Genomic DNA, 23,238 nt, shown 5'->3' on the forward strand with positions numbered 1-23,238 from the left:
GGTCGCCGCGAGAGCGGCTCATAGAAACGGAGAACGAGGGTGATGAGGATGAGGACAGGTTCGACAGAGAGGTCGCGAACGCGTGAACAGATGAGAAAGGAAGCCAGGAATGGGAGCAGGGGATGGGGCGAGAATTTTTACGAGAACGAATCTCCCAGGCACAAAAGCTCGATTTCACGGAATAACTTTCAATAAATTCAAGCGTTCCGCAGCAATCGAGAATTAACCGATGTAAGTTGCATCGTTATTTTATTATCCTTTCAAGCTTCTAATTGTTGTGACGTGTTATGGCTGCGGCGTTTTTGCTGAACAACAGTTTCTGATTATCTTTTAGGTCGTACATTTATGTTATTGTAATAGAAATATTAATGATTTCCAGAGCGTTATGTACGAAATTATAATAATAGAAATGTTGTGGATTTTGAATTTCATCGTTTCATATCATAAATAATAGCTACTAACTACAATATTATACGATGTATCGTTAGTTAAAATTACACAAAATTACTACTCGATGTAAGGAGTCATTTATCTATTAGAAAATTTTATTCTTGGGAACGTCGCGCAAGAGCAGACCAGAGAATTCTAATTCTAAATTATATGCATATATGATACCTATAAAATGTAATATATAATAAACCTGATGTCAACATTTTCAAATGTGATAAAAAACACAACAACAAGAAAGTAGGTCAGTTTCCTGGCACTTGAAGTAGTAGGAAATTTTGGCGGATTTCGTTAGCCAACAGGCAAACAAACATATCGACGAGCGCGTAACTAACGCAACAGGATATTGTCGTAACTATCGGGGGCGAGCGTAGTCGAAATTGAATCGAGCATCAATTTGGTAAGTTAATTGCGCGTTTTGTCGACGACGAGACCTCCGTCTCAATTATCCGATTTCGTTCAGGGCTTTTCTACAGGCCACTTGATATAACGTTCAGTGGACACGAGTGGATTCCCAGGGAAATGACGGGGCAAACCGAATGAAAATCAAATTATTTGGTGCGTAATCATTTTCCACGGGACAGGGTTAAAGTTATTTGCGATGGTGCAACGAAGCATGCAGGCCGTCCGGTGCATTTACTTCGGATGCTGCGATTCGCGAAATCGCAGTTTATGGACTATGCTCGGGCTCCCGCTAATGTTCATCGAATTCATTTTGTTGACGTCAATCAATTATGCGGCCGCGGATCGCTCCCTGGGGAGCCAAACGATGCAACACTTCGCTTCGCGGATATATTATTACGTGTTACGTTTTCGATCGTCGATCGTTCACCTACAAGACGGTAATTCATTCATAAGGCTATATACGTACATACGCTACCCACCGGAACATGATTCTTCCTGTGGTCGACGAATTACCGTAACGTTTCCTGTTTAATGCAGACGATGATTGTCAGATTTCGGCAATTTCTATGTAAAATGTGTATAACGGATAATAGAGACAGATAATTACTTTGACGAAAATAAGAAATAAATATACTTGGAAATAAGAATGTATTAAATCAATTCTAAGATATTCCATTCAGAAAGAAATTGTTAAATAATCTATTTGCCAAGCGTATGATTATTTCAAGTATTAATGTAAATAAAGGATAATTATTCCAAATATTAGATTTTTCATATATAATATAATATTTCGTAATACATATACGTATATCCCTCTCCATTAATGTGAAATATTTTTTTTTCAAACAACTTGGTACTGAAATATTTTATCAGATCAATTAGTAAGAAAAGGTAGGAATGTAGATTTAGATATCAGATAATACAAGATACTTGCTGTAAAAGCAAATATTGTTTAATGAAATAGAAATTGATAAAAACTGTTGGATGTCTTTGAGTCTGAATTCATTTGGTTTGTTTTGGTTAAAAAGTAATTTGTAAGTTAAATGAATCGTGCGATTTCATTAGAATGTTATAAACAACTGAGTTCAAAAGATGAACACGATGGAACCTTTTTAAGTTTAGCATCGAATTAATCGTCATTCTGTATATAAATATCAAATCGAAGCGTAATTAGAGATACATAACAGCTTTATGGATTCACTACTTCAATTTACACAATATTTTCTTTGTGAAACATTCTTCTTAACAGATAATTTAAAATGTTGCAAATAGTACACAGCTATTAATACATAGTAGTACACGATAATCAAAGTTGGAATTAACAGTCTGTAAGCTTATGAGTTTTAATACTGGCATAAAGAATGACTGAATATGCTGAATGTGGATGCATTGGAAATATCTCTGTAAGTAGTCAATAAATTCTTTGGGGTAATAACAGGTGATTTGCTAATAGGTTCTGATAATAAATTTAACGATAAATTTTAGTAATTAACTCTCCTTCTCACTGATATATTATTGAAATAAAATACAAGGTAACATAAATTCCTGGAATGAAGACATTCCTGCGTAGAACTAAGTAATTTACAATGCTTACTTTCAAGCGCTGTAAATAGAACGTGCATAATTTTCCAATTTTTATTTTGTGTAATAATTACGAATTAAATTAACTTCAATTTGTTACAACAACTTTTCCTATACTACACGTATACCCATCATAGTATATAATTTCCAACGTGAAATTATAAAGAATACAGCATTAAATTCTCCATCAATGTTGATGTTTAACAAAAAACGCTTCATACTCGAAAGGTTAATCTTATCAACAAGAACATTTCCTAGTCACTTCTGTTAAGTGCTCTAAATTTAGACGTTCAACGCTTTGCAGCCATTGAAACTCGGGTAAGTAATTCGCCTAGGGAAAGTTCTCTCATTGTCAGTCTTGACGGACTCTCTTGAACCTGTCAAATAGCATCAAAGTAGTCAAAGAGCAACCGACACGTCAACTTCAAGGAGGGTTCATAAGTAAAACCAGATCCCTTGCAGCCCTCGGCCGGCTGTTGGCCAGCTAATGCGATTGTTATTACACGTATTATCTGTCCGTGAGTAATCATGTTTCACATTACCATGGCTCGTTCCTCGATCAAGCTGGAACCTCTGGTGGAATCGGTGCTCGTGGGGCAGCGTTAGAAACGCCCACTCGTACGCAAATCACCGTTCGCAAACATGTGTGCACTCTTTCGACATGTTCGTACGGAAACCGAGAGTGATCCGGCACGGTGTAATACACGGGCACACGATCTCGCCAACGGGCAAGAGAAACGCTGGCTGCCCTGTACGAATAGTTCCTGATCGCTCTACGAATAGTTTACATGGCACGGAGGCGTGGTACAGATGTACACCGGGGATCAGAATAATACGATACGGAATTCATGAAGGAAACCAGGCACCGTTGATAGAGTGGTTTCGTGCTGCGTTACACGCCGCTAGAAGGCTATCATTTAATCGTTCGATGCTCCAATATGAGCTCCCATCGTAAATAAACGCTTTCTTCGAATGTCCCGTTCGATCCTACGATCTAAATCTCGATCCAATCGTTATGGATCGAGCTGCATCCACTCCGGGGACTTTGCGAACGCTAAATCGTGCGATAAGCTCGGCCACATTTCTTAACGTGATTGCGGGCGGTATTACCCACGCTTCTATACGAGATTTCCTTGATTAATGAAGTATCCGACACCTTCTTCTCATGGATTTTATGAGCCTTCGAGTAATATATACCTTCTGTAATATACGCGTATACGCTTTGCTATTGGAGTATGTGTTAAATATTTTATCGCGCACGGTGTGTAATATATAAATAGGTGTCTCTTTTTATACATCTAGTCGTGTTTTAGACGTTCCTGAACTTATATTTGATGAAAATAATTAATTTTATCTTGTCGTATGTAAATTGCGCTTGATTCGTTAAACAATTATTTTATCAGATTGTAGAGTGACAATTCTTATTATGAATCTTAGAAAGTTTAAGTATGTAATAGAATATAGCGAAAAGATATCTTTGCTTTTGTTATTGTAAAGGTTTAAGTATCTCATTTTCGTTCTGTAACTGTAACTTCTTAGACACTTCTTCAATGAACTGATTATTTGGAACTGAAATTAGAAGCAGAATATGTAATAATAAATCGTAAAATTTATTCTAAATTAAAAAATTATCTTCAGTTGATGGTAAAACTAAACTATTAATTAAACGATCTCAGAAAATGTATTTTCATAATTTTACGACATAACTATTATATTTCATGATATATTTTGCATAACAAAGGATTAAAGAATCATACTACAGTGATTAAGTCAAATAAAATTACATGTCATAAAAGCATTTCAATTCATTTAAATGTAAAATAGATAATTTGAACTTTTAGATCGAACGTATCTCATATTCAACCAATATATCTATTCTATTACTTTCAGACATTTTGCTTCTCAAGCGAGATAAATGAACAAGCATACCAAAGAATTTTAATGTTCTTAGGAATTTTAATTTTCTTATTAGAATGGAATACCTCCTGAGTAATAAGAAACGGAATTAACATAACTCACGCGTGGCTAAGTGTATTCCTATGTAGATAAAGAGTGTTTCCGGCGATAATTCATAGAACGATACCTAGATTGTTTTTGATCGCAAGAACGAGAACTGACTCAGGAATGTATGCAGCACGTATGTTCGCTTCTCCCCATGGGCGAATACGTGCTTGGAACGTAACCATCTATCGAACATGATATTTTCAATATTCTACTCTCTCGTAACTATTCATAAAGTAAAAACTTTCCCAGCCCTGTGAAATCCCTGTGAAAATGAATAAATTCGGAAATTGATATATTTTTTAAAAGTTTTTAAATTCAAAACGAGACGAAAGTTTCGATTTTCACATCCTGTTTTCTTTTCAACTTTAATTATGTTACAGAGAAGTATGTATATACTGCATGTATGTCTGTACTTCAATAAAATTGTATGTAATTATATTTACGTTAGATATCTACGTGTAATTTTAGATTACGGGACAATATTCTGTACAACTAAGATTGATGTTGTGTGAAAAATGCGTGTATCTAAAAAAATCTAAATGGAATAATATAATACAATCAGATGATTTGTAGTTTGTAAAATTCCATCTGATTTATTAGCAACGAAATTCACTAATACTAGCAATTTGTGACTTCATAAAATTTCACTGACAGTATTTGTTCAATTGTACAAAAGGTCCCAGAAAATAAATAAATTACTAACAATTCTTGAAATATTTAACTTCGTCCCAAATTAAGAATACCAATCGACAAACAATATCAAATCTTTATCACACATTTCATCAGTGAAAAAAAAGAAGATGGATCTGGTGAAAGTAGGCATAATACGCAGACTGGTCGATTCAAGCATGCGAGTGGATGGAATAACGAGAAAAGATTACGCTATACAGCGAACTGTGTAATTTGTTTGACTGTAGAGTGCTATTAGGTAGATTAATCATTCAGTCTCGTTTCTTTTTTGCCAGACCTCGTATGTCATTAGTCGGCCGATAGATCATACTGCGAGTAACGATATGCGTTCTGCCTTCCATTTCAACACGCGCAACATGGCTGTATATGCAACTGAACGTGGCGTGTGCACACGCGATTCAAACGCGAATAAATCCTGGATACGGAACGTTACAGTCAAATTCGAATCGCGTGTTTCACCTGTGCAAACACAACTTAAAAAACTAATCCTCCCCGCTGGTAAACGAAAAGAAAGCTATAGTCAGGACATGGTGTCTCGTATGGAGAGAGATAGAAAGTATCGGTAGAGGGGGGTCAAGTGAATTTTCATTTTATCCACTGGGAACGATCTATCATTCGACTCTTTCGTCTTTTTCTCGATATCAAATCTCGCGTGGAGAGGTCCCATGGCAAAAAATACGAGCTTCGGAGCGGCGCCTGCTGGAATCTATATTTGTACGTCAGTGTGGCAGCTTAATTATCTATGCGGAGTTATCGGAGCGGCCTCAAGCAGAAGGAAGAAAGAGAATCGGGGATCGTATTTTCTCGCCGTTACATCCTATTACTATGCCAGAAGAAGCCAAGGCTATAAGGGAGGTAATGGAGTGGTGGTTGTAACAAGATTCAACCGGGTGAAGGAACGAATTCGAGCCGCGACACGGCCCAAGTGGATTTGAAAGAAAAAAAGAAAGAAAAAAAAGAAGGAAAGGAAGGAAGAAGGGAAGGAAGAAAAGTTTTTCGGCTTTCGTCACACAGAGAGAACAGACTTGTTAATAAGACACTCCTCGCACGAATAATTAAGCCGAAACGTCTAATTATGAAAGTCCTTCGTTAGTACCCTTTCCACGTAAAGGGAGTAGATAAGTAGATGCGCGTTCTCGAATTCGAGTAAAAAGCCAACCTCGGCCGCCGAGACGACTAACTTGCCCTCTCTGATTCTTGGTAATTTACATTGCTCCAAATTTGGTACGCAAGCAAAGAACGATTTTAAAACAAAGCGTAGTGTCTCAGATTACATCATATCTGTTGATACGTTGAGGCTTTATCATGAAATTGTTTTTTTTTTCAACACTTAAATATCGTGTTTCAGTTGTTTTCTTGTTGCAATTATTAAGATACGTAGATGTTTCTGGCGAAATTGATATCGAATTTTATTGAGATCAAGATGTGATTAGGTACATATTCTTATTTTATTCTTATCGTCTAATTGTGGTTATTTAGGTACAGTACATTTAAATACAAATTAGAGAGTGATTGCTTTAGCGAATCCCTTAGTATTAGCGAATCGTTTAGTGCATATTTTAGAATTCATTGTAAATAAATTATAGTGAAATAAAATGTATTTTATATACAGGATGATAAAAGAAATAATCTAGAACTTGAATAATTAATAATCATTATTGGCGGATATAAAGAGGGTTTAATCAATATGGATTTTGACATCGATTTCTGATATAACATAGATTTCGTGTTTCTTTATACAAGTATTGAAGGAAATTAATTTACTCGTTTACAATAAATAACGTTGCTGAATCACAACAACGAATAGGATATGTGTGTATACCGGATAATATATAACAGGTTAATTTGATAATGTATGGATGTCGATATATAATTTATACGTATTGTATAAGTATTGCAAATTAATAACTTTTAGTTGATATTATTATCATAATTTTCCATTATGATTGAAATACGACAATTGGTTCAGTACAGATAAATAAGAATATTAATTTTTAACTCAGTAGAATATTATATATTTTATCAGAAGTTAATTTTGATGCTTAATTTTGGAATAATCTTATCTCTGCATAGATGTAGGAACGGATAAGGGTAAAATATAATACCTCTAATGAATTAACTTAATCCCATTACGAATGTATTTCTGTTTCTTGATACAAACATACAATCTCCTTATGCAAATGAACGACGTCAAACGTGACGACGAATGCTTAAAATCTAATTTAGCAAGAGCAATTATACACGACTATCATATGAGAGGAAGTACATTGTTATTTTCTTAGTTTGTTTGCAAAAAGCTGAAGTTTTTTTATTAAACATATCAATTTATTAAACATTTGAAAATTACTAATTTTAAAATTCAAAAACATAATCAAATTGTGTAAATTCTGAGAAATAAAAATCTCCCAAATGAAAATCGAAGTGATAACAATAAAACGAACCAAAATAAAATAAAAAGAAAAAGAGAATCCATCGTTAATAACCTCGCAGTTGGTGCGACGTTAAATCTATACATAAAAAAAATAAAAATAAAAATTAATCTTGATTTCTAAATTAAAAGTAAATAAAAAATAAACGATGTAGTATATTCCTTTTCAGATATTAGACATCAAAAATAATTCCCAGATATAAAGTATTAAAAAATAATATTATATATGTGATAATATAAAATAGTATAATATATAAGATCCCTAAATATAAATTATTATTATTGTATAAATTATTACAGAGTGAATAAAAACACAGACATGTAAATATAACAGTTAAATCAAACAGATTAAAAGTATCGCTTGTACGTGAACTGCTACTGCATACAAGAAATGAATTTTTGTGTAGACGTGTAGCTAGTACAGTTAGTTCTACAGTCTACAACGTTAAATTAATAACGGTGCAGTGGTTTCGATGAGGTTAATGATCTATATGGGGTCGAGTCCAAGGAGCAAGCTTTCGATTCGCGATAAGAGGTTTAAAACTGAGCTAACTATCGATACACCAGGTTCTTTTGTACAGTTCACTTACGTGGGTGGAGCTAGATTAGCTTGTTGTTAATAAGAATTTTTTATATCTTGCCATCTTTCTCGAAAATGTTTAGAGGGTTAAGTGCTGGTATGGTGAGTTAAAGTGCCGTAAGGTGATCTTGTACAGCCTAGGCCTTTACTTGTAATCGTTAGGTCATAAATTTTATTGAGAGCACGATCACCGTTCTATACAGGAAGACTTCCGTATTAGTGAATCAGATGACATACAATATTATTTAAAAATATCTAGACGCCTGTTTACTTCTTATAGGATGTATTTTTATTTAAAAAAATCTGAAATAAATCGAATGACAATAATTTTTTGTATCAATTGTATCATTTTCATAACGATCGTAATTATGTATAATAGAAGAGTATTAGACGGGACTAAATTGATTTTTAAAAGCTAATATTTTTTCGAGACGATCAATCTGTTAATTTATTATAAGACTGCTAATGTTCATAAAGTTTTATATTCTTATAAACATAATTATATAATGAATATAAATATACATTAATCTTTCCAATTAAATGTACAAGCTTTAGTTTGGAAATTTTATATATCATTTTTTATATTTTTGTGTATTCAACAAATTTCTCCACTTTTAAATTCTCTACGCACGTATAAACTACAATTTATCAATTTAATTTGATCCGTATATATAGATTACAAAGTTCACTTTTTTCTATACATTCAACCAATTCAATTAATTTTACTTGATTAATTTATTCGTGAATTAATTTAGTTTAATCAATTTACAAGCATTTGAATTACCCATTTCACAGAAGAAATTAGCAGTGAAAACAGGAAAATAGCACAACTGTAGAAGGGAAGAGAGAGAGAAAGAGAAAAAGAGAAAGAAACAACAAAATGGAAAAACGTTTGCTCAAAGGACAGTGGTAGCTCTGCCTGCCTTAATCTCGAAGAAGGAAGTTGGCGCGTACAAAGCAGAACGTTCTCGTGCTCTTGAGCCGAACTCGGAACGTCGAGTCGTACACGTAACACGATTCGTATTTCGTCGTCACAACGAGCTGTGCTTGCTCGATCGGAATGAATTCCATTCGACGAGGACCGAGTAAAGGCGACGACATTTCCGACATATAGGAAGTCGTAGCCGGCTACTTGTGCCCTCCTGCACGCTCCCGTAGCAGTGCCCGAGAAATTCCGACAAGAGGGCTCGTTAAAGATTCACCTACCCCACGTCGACCGTATTAAGGTCAGACGAACCCACTCTACGAATAGTGATTTTCCAAATGCATGTATACGTGTACGTCACATTTACGCTCTTCCACATCCATATTTCAAATGGGGAAATCCATCTATACAGGGTGTGCCTAAAAATTAATCTACCAACAAAATCGTTCTGTTTGCTGCAGCGACTGTTTGAGACATTTATATATCAAATATATACATCACACTTATCCTCTTAATCACTCGTATCTTTTTAAATGAATAAGTTTATCTATATAAAGTGTTTGTAAGAATTAATTATCGCAGTAACTCGTTTTACTTTCTTCAGAGACGAAGGATCGTCACTCGTGATATCTTCATTACATAGACGCTTGATACATAGGTTTTTGCATATTAATATTTGAAACAGGCAAGGTCTAATTATATAGAATGTTCCCAGAAATCAATCGTTGAAACGAATCGCTGCTATTATTACAAAAGAAACGCTACTGTTTGAGATATTTCGGTTGTACATAATTGTATAGGCACTTGCATATTCGAGGAAAATAGGGTGAGGTCGAAGAAGGAGGCACTGTCGAGAGTCGTGAGTCCAAGGACAAGCGTTTCTGCGCATTTTTTTTAGATACTAACGTGGTAACCTAATTACACGTATAGCTGAAAAGTACGTGAAGTCGTGTGATAAATGACAAAAAAGAAAAAAAGAAGGAAAAGCGTTCGCCGCACTCTAGAGAACATCACTTTACACATTACTTGAGCACGCCTCGAGTATCTTACTTCGTTCCTTCTACAAGATACTTGCCGTGATTGTTTTTTCGGCCTATAACAAAGCAATATTAATACCATTAAAAAGATGGAAATTCATAGAAATATTCCGAAGAACGGTTGTTTTAGAAAAATTTTATAATACAATTGCAAATTATTGCATGATTAAAGATATGACCGCGAAATTTATAGTCGAATAATAGCTAACGTGTTGTCTTTTTCCACGTAATATTAGTTTCAATTGAGTCAAATCATTTGTTTATGATATTATCGAAATATAAATTCATTGCTAGCGGACACCAGTAAATGTTGGTAATTAAATCCGAATAATAACACAAAAGATACGTTATAGCTCATAAATCTAATAAATAAGTATTGAAATATTGCTCCTAGCCTAGTAATATGGCTCGTGTATGCAAATAAGCAATCATTCTAACTGGTCACAGTAATTTGTACGATAAGTAGCTTCGAAAATATTAGTTCAACAAATTCTCAACAAAAATGAATCGGAAATCTGGTTTCAGAGGACAAAATAAATTATACGCTCTATATATTCAATCTTCTTATACAGCTTTCTCGTGCATGCGCCGCATATCTTATTAGTCTACTATTAGTATAAAACGACGAGTAGCAACATTCGAGTTAATTGTAAAGTATCATCAATCTTGCATAATATGTTTTATGCCGCGTCCTTTTTTGCACGATTGTCGATTCAGGTTGCTTGTGTCGTGGATGATATACGGCTAGGCTAGAGCATTTGCTGTATATGCTTCAAATATGCATATACCTCACAATAAAATTAAAAATTGAATACTTCTTAAATAATATATGTAATACGATTATTCTTGAACATACGTGTCTGATTACACACGTATCGATTTATACTAATACAATTAAAAGATACAAAACAACATATAAGAATTGAAATGCGTGATTAAATTTAAATTCTCAAAATCTTGATTTACGTCACTATGATTTTCAGATTGTTAATTGTCGGGAATCTCTATCGAAGATCATTGAGTGAAAATATTTCTAAACCCTGTGAATCATTAGAAGGGTAAGGATTAAAATAATCTTGGGGACTCTGTTTGAAGAGCACCCTGTAGATGAACGTGTAGGTTCCAGTGATAGCCGAGAACGCGTCGATAAATTTCTTATGCGCTAGCACCCTAGCACGCGCATACAAGCGACGACCCGTTTATCCATCGATTTATTTACCGCTTTGCAGACATCTCGAGCTTCTTTTTTGGTCACCAAAACGAATGGCCGAGACAGCGACAAAATGAAGGGGGGAAACGAATTTTTAGCGAAGGCTGCCACCACTACATGCGCGAATCCGATGAAATATCGGGAGAAAAGAGCAAAGTCGTCGCTGCACGAGAAAAGGAAGAATCACGATGGAAAAGTAATAATCGTACGTTTGCGTTCGGTAAAGAGGTAACGTGTAACGAGCCAGAGATTTTCTGTAAAAGCATCTGGAGAGTTCCATTGTCTTCGATACATAGGGAAGATTTAGGGGGAACTCCCTTGGAGAAGTATAATTCACATAGGACAAAAGTAACAACGGAAAAAATTATTCGCGTACGTGGTTCGTATCTTTCAACATCCCGTTTCGAAATGTACGACTGCTTTCAACGAAATAAAGGGTTAAGAGCATTCCTAGTAATTCTTTCGCTTTTTCTTTCCTCTCTTCCAATTTTAGACTAGAGATGAAGCGTTTACATAAATTTAGAAAATTTTAAATGATAAATATTTAGAAATTCTCATACTGAAAGAAAAATTTTGCAGTGGAATATCCATTTATTCTATTTAATAAAATTATTAATAAACTTTAAAATGTTTTAAAGTCTGCTATCAAGATGTATAAATTATTTCTTGAGGAATAATACAAATATTATTTTATCTCTTTCATTCTTAATTAGAATAGAAAAACGATCCAAAATAAACTATCCCCGGCTGTAACAGGTTAAGAAAATGCACTTATCAAGTTGTTCGTTAAATGAAATTATTCGCGAAATCAGATATTGCATTTTAGTATAAAACATAATCTTATTTTAGTTAACATGCAAGATATAATTCCAATAATCCTGGTGAAGAATTTTTCTCTGTGTTTTTCCATTCAAAAATTAAACAAACATGATGCATTCACCTTCTCTAAGACGATTATAAGGATGTAAAGTCGAGTCAAGCGGTTCAAATATATAAAACACTCACTTAACAAACATATACTGCATTCAAATGCTAAGATCACCCGACAATCAGCTGATTATATCTACATCTACTTCGTCATCATGGTAAAATATAAATAGCGAAAGATTATCAAATGAAACAGTACATAATATACAACATAATATATATATATATATATATATATATATATATATATATGTTATATATTATATATATATATATATATATATATATATATATATATATATATATATATATATATATATATATATATATATATATATATATATATATATATATATATATATATATATATATATATATATATATATATATATATATATATATATATATATATATATATATATATATATATATATATATATATATATATATATATATATATATATATATATATATATATATATATATATATATATATATATATATATATATATATATATATATATATATATATATATATATATATATATATATATATATATATATATATATATTATGTTGTATATTATGTACTGTTTCATTTGATAATCTTTCGCTATTTATATTTTACCATGATGACGAAGTAGATGTAGATATAATCAGCTGATTGTCGGGTGATCTTAGCATTTGAATGCAGTATATGTTTGTTAAGTGAGTGTTTTATATATTTGAACCGCTTGACTCGACTTTACATCCTTATAATCGTCTTAGAGAAGGTGAATGCATCATGTTTGTTTAATTTTTGAATGGAAAAACACAGAGAAAAATTCTTCACCAGGATTATTGGAATTATATCTTGCATGTTAACTAAAATAAGATTATGTTTTATACTAAAATGCAATATCTGATTTCGCGAATAATTTCATTTAACGAACAACTTGATAAGTGCATTTTCTTATACGATATCTTCAAATTCTTCCTAAATTCAAAATTTTCGAGATAAACCAGCAGAGGAAACTGACACTACGCGGGTTCATTAACCTTAGCCGCCTAACGCGTTAACTTAAAGACAATGAAAGCAAACATAACATGCACGCCTTTCGTACACGCGTTACCAATTAGGGTGTTTAACAAAGCGCTAATATTAACACGTCACATTCAAGACAGTAGACATCTATGTTTGCGTAAAGAGGTGTAAAGAGAGAATCAGCCCAGTCGTATTATAAAGGAAAATAGTTTTCACGATTCTGTTACGGTGAAAAGTCACAGTGTCTTGCGCGACAGTTGCACGGGATGTCTGCCATACGAACAAAGTTCGACGAATTCTGTCTAATTGACCCCCGTACAAAGACAAAGTTTCGCCGAGCGGGGAGACGAAGTTTCAGAACGCTGTCTTCTATTTGACCTCACCACGTCTATCGTTCCACTGCAGGAAACTGTACAGACAGAATTGGTTTCTTTGGCTTCGAAGAGAGAACACGGCTCTTTGTTAAAACGACACCTGACAGCGTGTGTAATTCTGACAAGACGAAATTAATTAAATTACCCTCATGTTTGATTCGTTTAATTAAGACTATTTCGAAGTAGTTTCATTGTTATTTCCTCTCTCCTTCTATTTTCTTTTAGCAAATAAGATATGAAAACCAACGAGAAAAATATAGTAAATATTTTTGTTCACTGTCACGATTTGAATGTTACTCTATGGTTAAACACAGAGAATTTTAGTGTAACGTAATTGAAAATGGAAATAACCTGCTCGGTTGAAAAATATCTTTTAAAAATACTATGAGTTTACATAAAGGAGTTTCGCGGGAGTAAAAGATAATATAATTCTTAAGACAAACGATGTTTTAATATTATCAGTTTTTTAATACTGTGATATTATCAACATTTTGTAGGAGATTCAAAGCCAAATAAAAGGACAATTTCGGTAAAATGAGATTGGTTACTGAATTTTAAAGCTGTTTCCCGAAAAAAAAGTAGCAAGTGTGATACATCATGTTCTTCTCTGTATTCTTCATATGTTCCTTCATTGCTTGAAGAAATTTGATCGTTAATACTAATATTGCAATAAAATTACTGTAATTATGTATTGGTTATAATAATCTTTCTACCATATTAAACTTTATTGTAAATTTTTAAAATTCTTGTGAAAGAATGTGCTTTGCAGCTATTAATCCTCAATTTATCGTGATTAAATTTTATTGAGGTCCTGTGTAAAGATTAACAAAATTAGATTATATTAACTCTAAGTGAAAAGGAAATTGCATTACGAAGGTACTTATTTCGAATATTGTGAAACTATATTAGATTACTGAATTATTAAGCTACTAAAATAAATCTTAAATATATTCATGGTGTGTTCAGAGGAGAATACTGTGAAAAGTGGCCAGTAATTCAATTTAATTTATTTATTCTCCAAAATTAAAGGAAGATCAAAGAAACCTCTACGGTGAATCACACGAGAGACCTTGAAATGAGAGCGCGAACATGAAACCATCGTCAAAAGAGAAAGCTACTTCATCGTTCTAAAATTACCACTAAGATTACAATGAATGCACTAAAAGAAGACAGTATCCTTTGTAAAGAACTTCGTATACCACATTAATTAATCCCGTTAAATTAGTTCTTCCCTAAACTGAATGAACCGGAAAGAGAAAACCATGAAATGAATTAATATTTACGAATTCACGGCAATATTAAATTTAACTGACAGTTTTTTTCCAGAAATTTTTTATTAAAAAATTCTAATTAAAATTTAGACCTTCATTGTTTTAATAATAAAGTTAGGATATTTTACGTGGAATTAAAAAATTTAAAATATCCAATGTTTTTTATAATAGTAGTACAAAGATCGTTAGAATTATGCAGTTTCCTTATTTTAATAATTCCAAACAATCTTCAATTTTCACTGTACTATTAGAAGTATAAAAAGGGCGTGAGTCTTCTGTCGAAACTCTCGTATGACTTTTTATAAATTGAAATTTATTACAATAAAATCTATAAGATAAAATTGCAATAAATCAAAGTAAAAATCTTCTATTTTCATATTTTCCTGCCATCGAATGGATTAACAGGAAATCTAAAAATCTTGGTAGTAAATTTTATTTTAAACGCATACTGCAATTCATATGTGATTTCCTCTTATCGCTTTGTCCGAAACCAGTATTGCCACAGAGACAAACTATTAATCGATTTAATAGTTTCAACTTGGTCTAGATTGAGACGTTGGCGGCAGCTGGCGATAATTAAATCTCGTGCAACTCTCGAAAGACTGAAATTGACATTTCATTACCTAGGAAACGTTCCTCGATCGCTCGGATACAAATTACAATAATATCAATGATATTATTCGTATAATCGCAATGCATTAAACCATATAAATAGTAATACTCGTTAATATATTAAGCCAATATGGTTGTTATAAATGCTAACATGAAATTTTATTATTCAATATGCTTCTTCGCTATTTATTTGTTTGTCTGGTCGATGATGAATATTAATATAAAAATTTTATTAACACGTGCAATCAATTTAAATACAGAGGACAAAGAAAATGATATTATTTTGTAAACTACATTTATGCAGAAATATCCTATAAAAAGAGAAGATACAAATATTCCTGAAACGGAATCAACATTCAAAGTAGGATTTATATCATATTAAAGTCAGCCAAAAACAGTACTGATGTATAAAAATGCGTCTCAAAGGACAAAGAGAAAGTCTAAGAATCGTATCTAAAAACTTCCAATTTCCAAGGAAGATTTCGCCATAAACAGTCAGTTTCGCCACAAAATTCCGTTGAACTTGTACCATTCTGTTTCCACAGGAAAGTTCAGATACCCGGAGACTTGTAACCGCAATCACTCCTTAGATTACCTCGGCTTGAGCAGTTTATAATTTTGTCCCGCAATGGATACGAACGTTTTCTTTCTCTACCTCTTTCACCGATTCTCCCTCTCCATCTTGCCTCACCCTTTTCTGTTTTAGCTTATAGCCGGTTGCGCTAAGCACATTGTTATTGGGTATCAACAAGAACGATCTAAACATCAGACTTCTGGCAAACCATTCGTTTTAACGACTAGAAATGGTGTCCAGTTTGCTAACGTGGCAAGTTAGAGTACCCAGAAAGTTCTAGTTATTTAAAATTATTTTAAATGGAATTTTTATACGAAAATAACGTAAAAATTGACTTTTAATGTTTGCTTAAGAAATTATATGTTTTTAGATTTTAAATAACGTTTATATGTCCGGGAAATACAGTAGACTTCACATATCCGGATATGCATTTATGGAAAATTGAAATTTACATCTGTGGGAACATTTACAGAATTCAATAAATATAAAAGAAATATAAAAAATAATATGCAAAATACAATATTCGTTATAGGATTTAACAAGCGAAAAGAATCTCTATTTAAGTTTCGTTCAATCAGTTCTATTCATAAAAATATAAATTTATCATTAAAGTTTCAACATGACAGAAAATTCCTTTTTATAATAAAGTGTGGTGCTCTGAAATATATTTATTAGTTTCTATAACGTTTAAGTCACAATAGAAACTCGCGTTATAAAGCTTAAAGGAGGTTGGAAAATCACTGAATGAAATTTGCATTTGGAGGAAGGTGTCAAGGTCACGGAAGTTGTTTCATTACCACAAAACTTTCATGTTCCTGCTAGCTACGTGCACTTCTAACGTCTTGCGTAACAGTAATTGATGCATCATAAACACAATATGGCTCTACTCCAATTGTAACCCGTGGGAACAGTTTCCGGCTATATAATATTCCATGTAGCAAGTCTACGGGTCACTTGCGGCATAGCGTGCGACCACTGACTTCTCATATAACTAACCTTTTCGCGGATTTCGACTCCCTCAATGTACATATAGTAATCTCATATTTTAGGTTCAAGTGAAATTGTCACAATATCATCATTCAACATATCAAGAGATCTGTGGATTATTTTTAATTTCAAATAAATATGTAGTTCAATTAAAAGCTTCGCTTTACTAACTATTATTAACTTCTAATCCAAAATTTTATATTTCAATCTTGCTCATGATTGATCAAACAAAGAAGATTTTTAATATTCTAAGAAAATGTTCAGCGAAGAATAGGAATGAGCAGCTACACACAAATAGTAATTGTTTTGCATTTTTTTCAAGCTTGAGATATTTTTTAATGCTAAAAAATAGAATTAAATCTAGAAAATAACTGAAAAAAATACAGCAAAACTATTTAGATATACAATCACACTTAAATAGCAACACTTAATTAGTACTAAATTATACCTTCTAATAGTTCACAAAAATTATACAGCTTTTAATATTTCACAAAGTTCAAGGCTTGTCAAAGCTTTAAGGTTTTTCGAAATTTTGTATGACGTTATATTCTTCTATAAACATCTTTGGAGCAACGAAAAGTTCACTGTCCTAACCTTTCGCTTATGTGATCGACTTATTGTCCTTTCTACATAAGAGTAGTTTCTCGTGTATAAGCCGAGTATAATATGATCCAGAAAATGGGCAAAAATGATCAGAATGCGTGAAGTTCGTGCATGATAACGTTTTTTAGGGGATGGATTAGATCGACACGCTGTCTTATTTATACACGTCCACGTAGGCGAATACTAGTTCATGGACCAGCTTCTACGTTCTATCGATAGCGGCTGCTTGAATTATGGTACCACCCACCAGCAGCTTTCGACCGCATAAATTATTCAATAGCAGGCCGCACACCTGTAATGGAGCAAATCAGTTTCGCGTAAAAGTGACGGTCACGGTTGCAATTATTTCACACGGATCTTGCTCTGCGATTCCACGAAAGAACCTGAAGTGTTGCACGCAATTAATAAGCCGGCCTGTCTATAGCGTTTTCGTTTTATTGCAATCCCATTAATGCGTCCTATACGTTCCCGAGCAAAATTGAATCGCGTTTATCTTCGGCTCGTTTCCACCGTTCACGCTTCTGTGTTCCCATTATTGCGCGTTCGTTTCAAATTGCCATTTCATAACTGTTTTTCGGTCTCATTACTGCGTTTATCACGCGACAAACTTGTGGCAACTGGCATTCCAAGGTCGAATTTGTTCGAAAACTATTAAGAGAAATTTGAAAACACGAAATGATTTATGATATTGTTACATTATTCCTATCAGTTTCAATTCAATCATGCATTTTTATTGTTACAAGAAATGTGTATTTCGGATATTGGAGAAAAATATTAAGGAATCGTATATATGAATACATCTATGTTTCAATTTTATGATAAAGTTCCTCTTGAAATATTAGGTTAATTTAAAGAACAACCATTCAATTGGTTTTAACTAACATTTAAATTCTTCAATGAAATAAAACAATTTCATTTAAAACGGTATATTTATATCAACCCTTCTGGGTAGATTTTTGACTGATGATCAATAGACATCAAAACTTCATATTTCAAAATATAATTATAGTCTTGAAGTATTTTCAACTCTTTATTTCAAACAAATATTTATATTTATATTCAATATTTGAAATATTCGTAAAATCTAATCTTCAAATATTTTCATTGAAAACTTTCAGTCCAGTTTTACTTTCCTTCCCTCGTATCACAACAATATCAAAGATTTAATTTTCCATTCTATTAGTAATTATAATAACGACATATGAAGTCCTCGCATACAGCGGGAGGAACAATTTCTTATCTCGAAAATATGATGTTGTTCTCAACGAGCAGAATCGAAAGGAAGGGAGGGCGATTGAAAACCGCAGAGCAAAGTTATCGCGGCCGAAAATTGCAACGCGTTACGTTCGGTCAGCTCGCAACACGAATTAATAGGAATCCAACGTGGCACATTTATTTTTGCCAGCCGGGCGAAATGTTACTCGGAAAACAATTCCGTGTCTGGCGTGCTTGCTCGCTCACGAGGTAGCGGTAATTTTTTTTTCGCTGGTTACCTCCTGCTACAAGTAAAACGGCGATCGACCGCGAATGCGCGTGTAATCGGTGACGGGCGTCTCACGTGGTGTTTTGCCCGCAGCCGAGCGAACAGAATCGCGAGGGCTTTCACAGACACATCGAGCGAAACCAAAAGAGAGAAATAAAGACAGAGAGAAAGACAGCACGAGCGCTGTGAGAGCTGGTACGCATTCAATTTGCATCCGATAAATAAAAGGCGCGATTAACGACGGTCCATAGCGATGGACGATGAAGGGTGTAAACGAGGGAATCCGCAAAACCCATGTTCCAACAACAACGACTGCGGCTACAAGAAGTGACCGCAACTTCAATCCTATCCGACTTCATTTCCATCCCACTTGAACCCAGCGTTCGCTTCTTCTTCTCTTTCATGGACACGCCCTTCCTGGTTCAGCCCACGACGTACCCTGCGGTGGTGAGAGATGCCAAGGTTGAGTTTATTATGATTATAAGGAGAACGGAGGTGAGACTCACGACTCTCAAGACCGGCTTCCCTTCGATCCTCCTTTTTTTCTTCGTTCAACGTTCTTACTTCTCAATGCCGCGTAGTATGATAAAATGGATGTCTGACCGAAAAAATCATGGGACATCGTGCAGATTAACATCGTCTAGCGCTTTACCATTCAAGCTACTACGTATATTCATTTGCTCACGTAGAAGCACTCTCTTACGAGAAATCCTGTATAAATAGTCGGCGAATGTAGTACAGTGTAGTACCTAAGTTTTGCAATAAAAAGATTACAATTTGACGATATTTTCGAATAGATGGACTAAGGAGATCGTTAATTTTTAAATGCACGTAACTTGGATTTTTAAGTAAAACTATATAGCTTGTTGCAAATTGATTAACATTTCGCTGCTTGCTAGTTCTAATTTAGTTCTTTCGTTACGGTAAAAATTAAACGTTATATTTTGCAGCCATTTTTTATATTTAATTTTTAAATTGATTTGTAAACGCTTTACACAAGAACGTGGCTTATTACTTAATTACTTCTACTATATTATACTACATCTATAGGCTATCTATGAACTGCAGAATATGTATCGAAGAAGAGAGCGATTCTATGTGAAAAAATAAATATGGTAGAGTATTTAAACGTTAAACAACATTAGTTTGCTAATATTAACGTTTCATGTCTTTTCGCGGTCGCATAACCATTTTAACACTATGTGTTCTTTTCTTTATTTCGAAAACGTGTCATCGCTTGGCTATCGAGAGCATATCAGCGCCGATCTTCCCTGCTCTTGCGTATTCTTTTCAGGCTGTGTCCCTCTCGTCCCGTTTGCCTTTCTATTCCACAGTTATCCGAAGTGAGCTTTCGACTGTGTGGCGCTAATCGTGAGAGGCGGCGCGAGATTCCGTGGAATCAAGGGTGAGGATGCGCCGCGACCACAGCTACTTCTTTCAATGAACGCTGCAGGCCTGCCGTCTGCGGTTCCGCTTTCAATGAGAACGCCCCGTAAAAACTTTTAAGTACTCCTTCCACGTTGCCGGAGGGAGAAGAAGGAATCGCGAACGGACTTTACCTTAGGAAGACGGTAGGCAGTTAGCAGACTCAAAGAGTAAACCTCAATCGAAAGGTGCAGAGAGGAGGGGAATGATGGCCAAACCGGAAACTGGCTTCAAGTTCTTACTGTCTGCTTTCACTACTTTTCGGTTCGTGCAAAAGCATCCAGCCGTGTACTTTAATTAAATCGTTGAGACTAGAGCCACGCCATGCATTTCGTAGACGGTCTTGTACCGCCGGACCGCGGAACTTCTTCGAGGCGAATAATTGTGTACGAAATTAAACGGGATCGTTCCCGTGGCAATTGAGACCAAGCTTCTTTGAAGTAACATGTATTGAAGATTTCTTATTGTTAGCCAATGTAGTGTTTGGAGAAGTTTCACAATTATCGCAATGAATACAATCCTGTATCGTATAAAAGAGATTTAATACAATGAGGAGGAGACTTTTTCATTGGTAATTATATAGCTAGATCGTTTTTGGTCGTATAATAATCTCGTTATCTATTGTACAGTAAATCATTATTAATATCACTTGAGAAACTGAAACTAATCATTTCGTCTGAAATACTTTCTCGTTCATTCATTTATTTTGTCCCTTATAGCTACCTTAAACTTTCTAGAAGGTTAGGTACTTTCCTAGGTACTTTCTGAACTTTGAGATTCTTAATCAATTGTCATTTTATCGTCAATAATCAATTTGTCATCACGTTATAAATTACAAAAGGTCTTTTTAATGCTGCTGTGGCTCATAATTGATTGATATACAGAAAATGCAAGATGTCTCATCAACAGTCTCTGATGGTGAGAAAGAAACACAAGATGTCTCGTCATCCATCCGTAATCAGATTTATCCTCTATCCGTTCTCTCTTAACAAGAACGGCTCGTGATGAACCAAGAATAAAAGACTTATGGTGAAATAGCATAAAACGTTATGAGTAAATAAGAGTATATCTTCATTTTAAAAGGTCATTTGCTTTATCTTTCGATTCCTTTGTAAGATTCATTGCAACAAACTGGCTAGAATAATAAATAATAACAGTAGAAACGAAGAAAGACATTCAAAGAATTACTTCAATTTTTAATTTCAAGTCGCAATATATATTAATGAAAATTTTTCTAGAGAAAGATAGTTTCAAAAACATTTATATTTTAAACGTAGATATTCAAATGCCTAGATTTTTCTTAGAACAGTTCGTCTTCGGGAAAATGTTCCATTTCGAAATTTATATCACTGTTTATTTTACTTTCAATTCAAATTCTTCGCCTCTCTTCTCCTCAAATTGAAATTATTCAGTGCTTAACTTTCAAACTTCCACTCCTTATTCCCTTTAGCCATTCATTGAACCTTTAAGTTCCTGAATATGTACTTGCTTCATAGATGTACTTTCGTGTATGTGTGCACAGACTTTTATATTTTCCATTCTGTTTCCTTAAGTGAAACTTTGCTGCTGTATGTAAGAAACCTCTCTAGTGTAAAAGCCAATATTTCCAGCAAATTTGAACAATCATAAAAACAAATTTGAAATAGAAAAGCAAGTGAGTTCCATTTATGAAACTTTTATCAAATTTATCTCTACTCTAGCGACGAGTGAAATGCCTTTCAAAAGATTTTGAAGCACAGTGATAAAAGAATCGTCGTGTTTACTCCAGTCGATAAATTATTCTACTTAGTAAAATTTTATGGACGTTCAGCGAAACAATGGAATGTTAGAAGACCAACATATATCACATTTCAATAAATTTGTCTCAGGATGGGCTACACACTTAACTAAATAAAAATATATAATTCCATTTAAAAGAGACTTTGAAACCGTAAAGAAACCTCCATCTAGAGAAGGTTTGTGTCCGTAGTAAAATGTCTCCTTCAAAATACACCAACTTATATTTGAAATAAATAGTTCAGTAGACATTTGCTTGAGAATATCATAATAGAGCATTATACGTATATATTTTACAAAACCAATAATATTGAATACACTGTTGCATCTAACAAGCTTCAGCTATAAATTATAATTTATGCATCCGGTTACAAGAAGGCCAAACACATTCTCTCCAGCTTCGATTCACCTGTTTTCTTCTTACTTACGGTTACCATTCCTGTTCCCATTAACATTCTTAGATTACGAAGCAACAGCGAAATCACAGAGCGCTGTGCACAAAAGACAGATAATCCATGGGCTTTGTGGAGGAAATAACGATTCGATCTGTCATGACGGCTGACGTCTCTCGTTCCTTATCCATTTTGAAGGTTCAAGAAGTTCTAATCCATCGTGCAACTTCGTTCCTTAATGAAAAACCGTGATTGTGCGCGACCTTGCACAGCACATTGCCATAAAGTCAAAGAATAGCAGGTGCCGAGATCAGAATGATCGTTGTCACTTTCCATATCGAAATCGTCCGAGGAAAGATTTTGCGAAGGACGCGAAGGATGGCGAACTTAGTAGAACTGGACGTAATAAGACGAGTGATCAAGTGATCGAAGATGACGTTGCGGTTACACCGAAGAAAAATCGGGGACAGAGAAACGAAAGCG

At 33.9% G+C, this 23,238-nt stretch overlaps 1 protein-coding gene across 3 annotated transcripts in view; it reads right to left on the bottom strand.

Moving 5' to 3' along the window:
- LOC100749628 (autophagy-related protein 16-1) overlaps nucleotides 1–23,238 on the bottom strand; it is a 608,083-nt gene that overhangs the window by 347,953 nt on the left and 236,892 nt on the right. The gene's annotated exons all lie outside the window — the stretch shown is intronic.

The sequence above is a fragment of the Bombus impatiens genome, unplaced genomic scaffold (assembly GCF_000188095.3).
Source record: "Bombus impatiens unplaced genomic scaffold, BIMP_2.2 scf_0102, whole genome shotgun sequence".
Classification (NCBI taxonomy): domain Eukaryota; kingdom Metazoa; phylum Arthropoda; class Insecta; order Hymenoptera; family Apidae; genus Bombus; species Bombus impatiens.